The sequence below is a fragment of the Dryobates pubescens genome, chromosome 15, assembly GCF_014839835.1.
Source record: "Dryobates pubescens isolate bDryPub1 chromosome 15, bDryPub1.pri, whole genome shotgun sequence".
Lineage (NCBI taxonomy): Eukaryota > Metazoa > Chordata > Aves > Piciformes > Picidae > Dryobates > Dryobates pubescens.
The window spans coordinates 13,515,753-13,525,012 of NC_071626.1; positions in this window are offsets into that span (position 1 = coordinate 13,515,753).

Genomic DNA, 9,260 nt, shown 5'->3' on the forward strand with positions numbered 1-9,260 from the left:
TGAGAAATAAGGAGAGGCAGAGACAAACCACTATGCTCTGACCCTAACCACCTGTGCCACTCATCATCTCAACATAGCGACTAAATGTAACCTGTGGAGATAACAAGAGGAAAGGAGGTAGATCTGGAGTCTAGTTGAGCCTGGGAAAGGGGAAGGAAAGATGGTTTAATGTTTGTTTTCTCTGGTTCCCAATACTCGAATCAGCAACTAAATATATTAAGGCAATAAATTAAGTTAAATTCCCAAAGGGCACAAGCAGCTGTGTGGGTGTGTGGCTGCTGGCTGGGGCAAACAAAACCCAGCAGTAAAAAAGGGTCAAGGCTGAGAGATCAAAGCTAATGGTTTTAAACCCATTAAAATGATCGATCTTCATAAATCAAACTGCTCAGTCAAAATGTTCTCATTTCAAATAAGAGGCTACACTGCAAGGCAGGCCAGCAAAAGGTTTATTTTCAGAGGAAATATGAAAGTGCCAAATGTAGCATAAATCTTTGTGCTACAGCGTAAAAATAAGAGCACACAGTGTCTCATAGGGTGGATATCAACTCTGTTACCTGTCATAACATAACAAATTTGTACATTGCATCTTTGGCCCATTACAAGCTCAAAGCAAGGGCTCAGGTTACCTCTTTGCAAAGCCTGAAAGGGTTTGAAAGAGGCACAGTGAAGTATAGCTTAGGACTGAGTGTCAGCTAACACTGACTGTTCACCCCTCAACAAATCACAGTACAGGCAGGCAGCATGTTGGCCTCTACCACAGAGTGCTACTACAGAAGAAAGCTTGCTTTGGTTTTTGTATTGGATGGGAAGATGGGTTCCACATAAAAGCCTGAGAAAGAGAACTTACTATTCACGTTTTACTGTCTCAAACAGTTGATGTGCCCGGTATCAAAATTTTAATATCGGTTAGAAACCACAACATCAAGCTTTTCTCCTTCCTCTGTGGTTTAAAAATAAACTTCCAATAACAGAGCAATTGTTAAATTTTAGAATATTCTTCCATGCTTGCTTGGCACTCAGAGTTGGAGTAATGGTACAGTAGAAGAATTTTCATCAGAACTAAATAATTTATTACAGCACTTGTTGGAGGGCTTGAGAAAGCACAAAGACTCTTGCATGAGGCATTGCTCAAATTAGAATAAAAAAAGCAGTCTCTCCCTTCCTCAAGTAATGTAATACTTGAAATGGCAAGTTTTCTCACCAGGCATTTGTAGATTTCTCAGAGGTTTTGAATGGAAGGCAATTTGTAGCTGCCTAAAGAGCACAGATAGAGCACTCAACAATAGAAAGCACTTCATAGAAAGAAAACAACTGGTTGCAGAAATGGTTCTGTCACAAGGAGTCATTTACCCATGTATAACAGACTGCCTATCAGCTCTACAATCTCCAGAAATCATAAATCAGTGACTATGACTGCCACAGAAAGCTTCTGTGCTTACATACATGTTCTTGCCCTTGGCAGACCACTTTGCCAGTCCTTTTTGCCAGTCTGTAATAACATTTGCTATGAATCGTCACAGGTGTAGGTGCACAATAACTACACAACCACAGATGCTGTCTCCCTGAAAGTGGAAGGGCTGAGAGATTGCATGCCTGTGCTCACCTTTGGAGTCTAACCATGGTGACCAGTGAACTTTCAAATCTCTGCAATTGTGCTTCTTCTCATCCACTCCATTCAAAATTCAAAAGAAACTGGGAAGTTTCTTGCAGCAAGGATGCAGCCTTTTCTCTGCACAGCAAGAACACAGATCAAGACACAGAGAGCTCTTTTCTTTTATGTATAGAGTATGGTGGTAATCCAGGCATGAGTGTTTCACAGTGAATCAGTCTGCAATTCAAACTTGAAATTAGTGGGCTCAGAAAATGCCTGAATTCATATTCTCAGCCCTGGAGTCAACTGAAATTCAAAACAAAACACACCACCAAACACAAAAAGGAAATAACTATTCCTTAATACCAGCCTAAGTCCTGATGTTTACCAAGATTTTGGCTAGATAATTTAGTGTAGAATACATAAAGAAAAATAACTGAAAGGGAACATAAAAATCAAACCCACATTTACAACATCATGTCATATATGAAAATCAGATGATGGAACTGGGTATAACAATTCCATTTGTAGTGGGAGGTGTTAGTCCATGCATTTCAGCAAACATGATTGTTAATTCAAATACCAGATGAGGAGGCTATATCATGAGTTCAAACTCATCACTTGCCTTACAAATCGTTCTGCAGATGGCAATCTTTGTACAATGCAACATATTGTAATTGGTGAGGTTACAGCATCAGTTCCTTAGCTGGTGGAAATTGGTGAAGAGCCATCAATGTAAAAAAGATCACTGATGATTTGGACAAACAGAGGTTCTGGCTCAAAGCTGACATTAGTATTATTTTCAGTACAGTGAGGTGAAACTTGCTGTTCTAGCACTACTATGGCACATTCTTCACTGACATCTTGATTTGCATGTTTTTTTCTTTGGCTACCTTATAACACATTACAGCTGTTTAAGCAGGAAGAATGGCATTTTTGCATTCTAATCTTTGCAAGAGCTCTTTATAGCTACTCACAGAGCAACACTTTTTAAAAAGAGCTTTAGCCAACCATTATATCTAAGTGTCTTACCTATGAAGATTTTTTGTTAAGGAAAATAGAATTTTAAGCATAAAATGAGAGATTATCTCAGTCAGACTAATTTCCTTACCTTTGAACACGAAACTTTTGCATATCACACTGGGAGTCCCATCTCAGAACTATGTTTTTTATTTAGAATATTTAGCTTTTGAAATGCTTTAATCCTTTCAGAGTTAATAATTTTCTGTACTTTAAAGATCCAAAGGAAAAGATTGTCTTGCTATTTCTTAAGCAACTGCTCTACTTTTAGACTATTTCAGAATTACATATGATTAGCTTAATTTAAAGCATATAAAGGAAACTACTGCTCTCTGCTTGAATCTTAATGTTTTTCTGCTTTAAGAACTTATGATCCAGCCTTAGAAGATATATTTACTTGGCTAATTTTACATCTGCAATTCATTCCACTTAGAGTCCTCAAATGATTACAGTCATAAAATTAGGTATTTGGATAAATCATTGCAGAGGTTAGGTTTAAACAAGAAAACACCTCTTCTGAGGCCTAAAAAGGGAAGTGTAGCATAAAGGCTGAAATTACATGAGTGGGCAGATCAGTTCTTCAGTGGAAACCCCACACCTAAAGCACCCACTTTATAACTAGACCCAATATATTGTCCAGCTGTCCATGTCAGCAAGGCTTCTCAGGAAGCTGCTTCTTCAGCTCCATATAACCAAAGGAAGTGACTTTCTGCTGGGAAGCCCCGTGAAGATAGAAAACCAGAAACCACAACAGAAGCACAAGGAACTAATAACAAAATACACATTGAGGAAAAAAAAAATCCCAACCTACAGTCCTAACTAAAAGATTTAAAAGTAAAATATAAATGAATTATTTGGATGAATGTACAGGTATTCATGCATGATACTTGTACATTTATGAATTGTAACGGTGTAAATACTCCGATCACTAAAACATTTACAAATCAGTAATACTTCATTGGAAAACTATCAGGCTAAAGCAGAAATCAGTATGAGTGTTTCATAAAAATAGCCATGGATAAAAGATTATCATTAGGAGGTGAGCCTGATAAAGAGAAACAATGGAAATCCTTTACTTAAAGACAAAGCAGATAGAAAGCACACTGAAGAAAACTGAATGAAAAATCAGTCTGGCCTGTCAGCCATAAGATGAAATATCGCATAGGAATTTTTCTCCAGCTCTTTCTGCTGCAGGTAGTTTTGTCTTAGTTGTAAATAAGATGCCTTGACAGGCTAGCACAAATTCTGCACTGCGCAACGGGAATGACAACTATACTTTCCAGGCAAAATGAATATGCCTCTGTTTTTAATATTAAGGCAAAATGTGGGATCACATTTCGAAATCAATCCCATGGAAGTTATTATCATATACAGGGATGGTACCACAAAGTTAAGAAAATGTTTAAGCATGCAACCATGAAAAGCACAGCAGTTTGAGCCTCTGACAAAACATCTGCTTTCAGGAACAGACATTTCTATTAAGTCCCACCAGGGAGCTGGACAGATATTTCCTATACAGGACTGAGATGGAAAAAGTAGAGCAGTGATGGCTTGAAAAAAGGTCATATTAATGGAAAGATGCCATTTGGCTGGGGGGACAAAAGTAATAAATAGCTGTGAGAGATAACCAGTTGATACAGTTCAACTGGAGACACAAAAACATGTCTGATCTTACAGTCAAATTCTTTGAAGAAAAGTAGTTAAAACACAAAAATTATTTAAAGCCATTCTTGGCATTATAAATGTTGTATTAAAAAAGCTAAACCAAAACAAAAACCCAAACAGCACATTATCTCTTTACGGAAGGAGTAGAAGGAGGTCAGCTTTCTGCCTGAATTCTAGATAAAAGAAATACATTTTAAGGAACTGCAGATTGGTAAAGGAAATTCTTTAAAAATAGAATTCCTCTCACTACTAGGCTTGGAAGGTGACTGAAAAACATCTGTCCAAAATAATGGGGCTTTATGCTCTGATGAGCAAACAGTTATGTGGGCATAAAGTGCTATGACTAGCAAATAAATTCTTCCTATATTATCAGGGAAGTGCTGAAGAAGCACTTAGGTCTTTGGGGATTTTTACAAACTGGTATTAAAGAAATCCTGTATCTTGATGGGAGGATAGGAGGCATGTTAGTATAAAATTGTATCTTGGATTGGAATCTTTTTTGAAAGACGATTTTCTAAAGCTGAGTGGATTTTGCTTTTGAATTTCAAATGAAACGGTATTTTTGCAATGGCTTCTATTTGGCCCACACTCTTCAATTTCTTCTTGAGGTAAAAGAAATGGTGAAATCTAATAACTAACTTGTCTGTAGGAGCTTTTTCCTGCATTCCAGTAGGTAGATGTTAAGGGGAAAGCTACCAGTTAAAATAGAAAATCAGATATTTTCTTTTTTGTTGCCTTCCCCACTTTCCACTCATCAGCCACAGAAGCTCACAGAATCAAATAAACACAGTAAAAATTAATTGCTTTAAGAGAGACCTACAGCTGAAGAAGGCTAGGTGCCTGCATCTTAATTATCATTGAACTAAACAAAGAAGCAACAGATCTGACAGTTATGCAACACCTTAGCCTTATAAATGTCCTGCAAATATCCTCCATGGAATTCCCTCAGCCCACATTTACAACATCATCTCAGCAAGTCTAGCTCACTTACATTATCTAGGATGTATCTGATAAAGATAGATGCAAAAGAAACATTTTAAAAAAATCAATTTGGAAGTGGAATCATAAGTTTATAAGCTAAAGCTGTTGGCCAGATAATTGCTTAGTTCAGTCATATACAATAATACAGAATAAAGATATGGGAAGTTTAATTTAAAATTACTTTCTTAAAGATCACTTTGAAGATATTCAGAGCTAAGGACTCTGTTCTAGAAAACATACAGATATGCTCTTAAACTCATGTCTAATCAGAAGCACATTTTAAGTTAAAACTAAGTATGTGCTTACCATGCCCGGAGAAGCTGAGCTCCTGATACTGGGTGATACATGGTAATGCTTTGTCTTATAGCTCCCCTGAAAGATGTCAAACACCTTACAGAAACAAATACGAATAGATTCCAGAGAAGGCAGCTCTCACATTACATTGTTATTGTGATCCCTCAAGAAAAAAGAAGAAACATTCCACATCAGTCTTCAAATCAAATGGTATTTTTGGCCTATTTCTGTCATACACTTCTCATTTTAAGCCAAGCTCTCAACAGTACCTGGGCAAAATATATATTGGAGGCTCAGACAACTTTTAGGTTCAGGGAATGAAGAACTTATTCAGTTAAGCACACGAAACATTGTGTATTTCAGATGCACAGCCTAAGAGATCAAGCTACTCCATCCCATGTCAGGGAGCTATAACAACACGGAGGATAACCTTGCTTGGTTGCTTGCTTTTGAAGTTGATTCTAAATGTATCTTGAGAAAGGTTTGTAAACGGAAATCATTACAGAAATATCTGGGTATATGTTAATGTTTTGTGCCACTGTGTGTCTCCTGTGTGCCTGTTGGACATTTAACATTGTTAAATGAAATGCATGGCAAACAGCTGCTTTGTCCTTCAAAAAACATCTTTAGGACTCTTTAATTATGTTATTGATCAGATACACAAAGTCTCACAGATGTAGCACAGTTTATGTTGGGAACAAGTTTTTTTCTGTTCCATAAAAACTCACTTGAATTTAGATAACATTGCAAGCCATTGCAATTCTTCAATGAATTTTTACACTTCAGTATCTGAAGCTAAAGGACTCTGAACAAGGGACTGTGCTGTGCTCCTTCCCAGCAGGAGCAAATAAGAACCTGCCCTGTAACTGAAGCTTTATGCTGGGATACTGTTGAGCACTAGCAGTGTGAGAACTGTCTTTCCCCTGTTCTTTCAGATCAGCTTTTTGTTCTACCACCATTTGGACAGCAGTGAAGATGCATAGAACAAGTAGCTGCTTGGCTGGAATACAGGCACAAAAAGGGGGGAAGCATCACCACAGACTGCTATGCAGGAGTCCAGGTGAGGTGTAAAAAGGAAACTGTGATCGGTAATTAGAAGAGCAGAAGGTGCTGAGAAGTAAAACTGAGAGCTGGAGGTCATCAGAGACAGAAGGTTGCTGCAGAGACACTGGCTCTGAACTCCAGTGTGCTCAAGGGCGTGGTGGGGAGAGGTGCCAGAAAGAGATTTGACCAGGATTTGAGAAGAGAGAACTGGAATCTATTAGACAAGAAGATAAAAGGAAAACTAAGATTCATAAGAGAACGTGGACTAATTTTGTGGGACCTGGATGAAGAGAGTAGGTTCCTGGATGAAGAGAGTAGGTTCCAAGATAAGATAAGGGCCAATGTGTCTTGGACTGAGGGGGGCAAAAACAATAGAAGCCAAAGATGGTGAAGAGGGAAGACTGGCTTTCAAAAGATAAGGAGAGAAAGCCTGAGGAAGGGAGCAGGAAGCACTAATGTCTTTCTGCTCCTGAACTCCCAAGATACAGTGAAACCAAATATTTCACCTGGATGCTTAATGCTTCCCTGCTGCAGCAAGTGTCCATGAAATTATTTGGTAAAGTAGGAAATTAGCTACTTAGTTTTGCCACTGGCTGAGCAGTTAACTCCAATGGTGGAGATGCAGGTGGCAGACTCAAGGGATTATTATTTTTTTGTACCAGGCTTTTTCCACATACTATTTTTGTTAACTGAAGAATCTGAAAGGGCATGGGGAAGCCTCTTCCAAGAGATTGTGGAACCATTCCAAAGACAGAAAATACCAAATCAAAATATAATCACCTCACTTCCCTCCTCCTTAGATGGGTATTTCAACTTTCTTTTCTGAAGGACCCTACTTTTTTCCATGCATAGAATAAATCTTGTTCTAATGGTGAACTGGGACTGTTCAGTAAATGAAGCTTATTTGCAGAAACCCTGCTGCATCTCTTGCAGAAGTTATAAATTGTCTAGTAAATAAGGAAGAGACAGGATGCTCTCAAAATTAAAGCAGCTGAATGTTACCCTGGAGAAGTGGGTTCTGACCCTGTCTCTACCACAGAGTTCCCAAAAGATGCTAGGCAAGTCCCTTTGAAGAAACTTTGACAGGTGGTCATTTACTGCATGTTCCTCATTTTTGGGATTTCTGACTTGAGACCCTGCTATCAGAAATGCTGAGTAGTACTGGCTGCAAGTGTGGTCACTGAACACTGAAACACTGAACACTGAAACACAGAACACTGAAACTGCTCACAAATGCTGAACTCTCTCAAATATCATATACAACAAAACATATACAACATATGCCACAAAGATGTGGGAAGGCGAATCTCTAGGACTGTTTAGAAGTCAGAGATGACAAATAGATTCCTAGTGTTCCATTTTGGAAAGGGTCTGAGCTGAGCTTGTAAATAAATTTCAAATCAGTGTCACCCTCAGCAGCACTAAGGGAGGAAATGGGATTATTAAATAGTGAACTCATTAAATTGTGAAAACTCAGAAGAGCCTGAGACGTGCCTGTGGCACGTGAGCTCTGGCAGATCTGCTTTTCTCATTTATTTTTCAGCTTGATATACTGGAGGGGAAAGAAAGACATCAGGTCAACAGTTAAATATTTAGCATCAGTGATAATTCCACAAGTGGCTTTTTGGAGTTCTATGCAATTTCAGAGTACAAAGACTCCTGAAAAAAAAAAAACATTTGCTTGTGAAAATTAAATTGAGCAGTAATAACTTGGGAACTAAAAGGTACTAAATAAACCCCCCAAAATGTCATCAGCTTTGACTAAAATCACCTCTATTGCAAGTATGGAATTCCTATGAGAATGCTGGGAAACAATTGTAAACCTATTTTTAGAAGACTTATTTGACTCAGCACAGTGTTTCTTCCAAGTAAGTTCCTCTTTTTTTTTTTTTTAATAGAACTTGAAACTTGTTAACATATAGGAGCACCACTGGTGCAGAAAAAAAACAGTATTTCCACATCCTACATTTCAGCAGACCTACTAGCTCTAAGATTCTTTTGAAGAAGTCAATGCAATCATTACACACACAAAATACATGGAATGTAATTTTATACAGAACTTATAAGGTATTACATAGGTAGATAGCCCTTATACTACATAGGTAGATTGTCTTTGTGTGGCAGGAGGGAGTACAAGGTTACCAGCAGCTCAGCTGATAAATGCACTTGTTCTGTGTCATAGAATCATGGAATCGTAGAATCAATACGGTTGGAAAAGACCACAGAGATCATCGAGTCCAACCTGTCACCCAACACCTCATGGCTAACTAAGCCATGGCTTCAAGTGCCACATCCAATCTCCTCTTCAACACCTCCAGGGGACAGTGACTCCATCACCTCCCTGGGCAAGACATTCCAATGGGCAGCAACTCTTTCTGTGAAGAACATTCTCCTCACCTCAAGTCTAAACTTCCCCTGCTGCAGCTTGAGACTGTGTCCTCTTCTTCTGGTGCTGGTTGCCTGGGAGAAGAGACCAACCCCCACCTGGCTACAACCTCCTTTTAGGTAGCTGCAGAGAGCAATGAGGTTTCCTCTGAGCCTCCTCTTCTCCAGGCTAAACAACTCCGGCTCCCTTAGCCTCTCCTCATAGGGCTTGTGCTCCAAACCTCTCACCAGCCTCATTGCCCTTCTCTGGAATGCAGAACATGACTTGCACAGATCAACC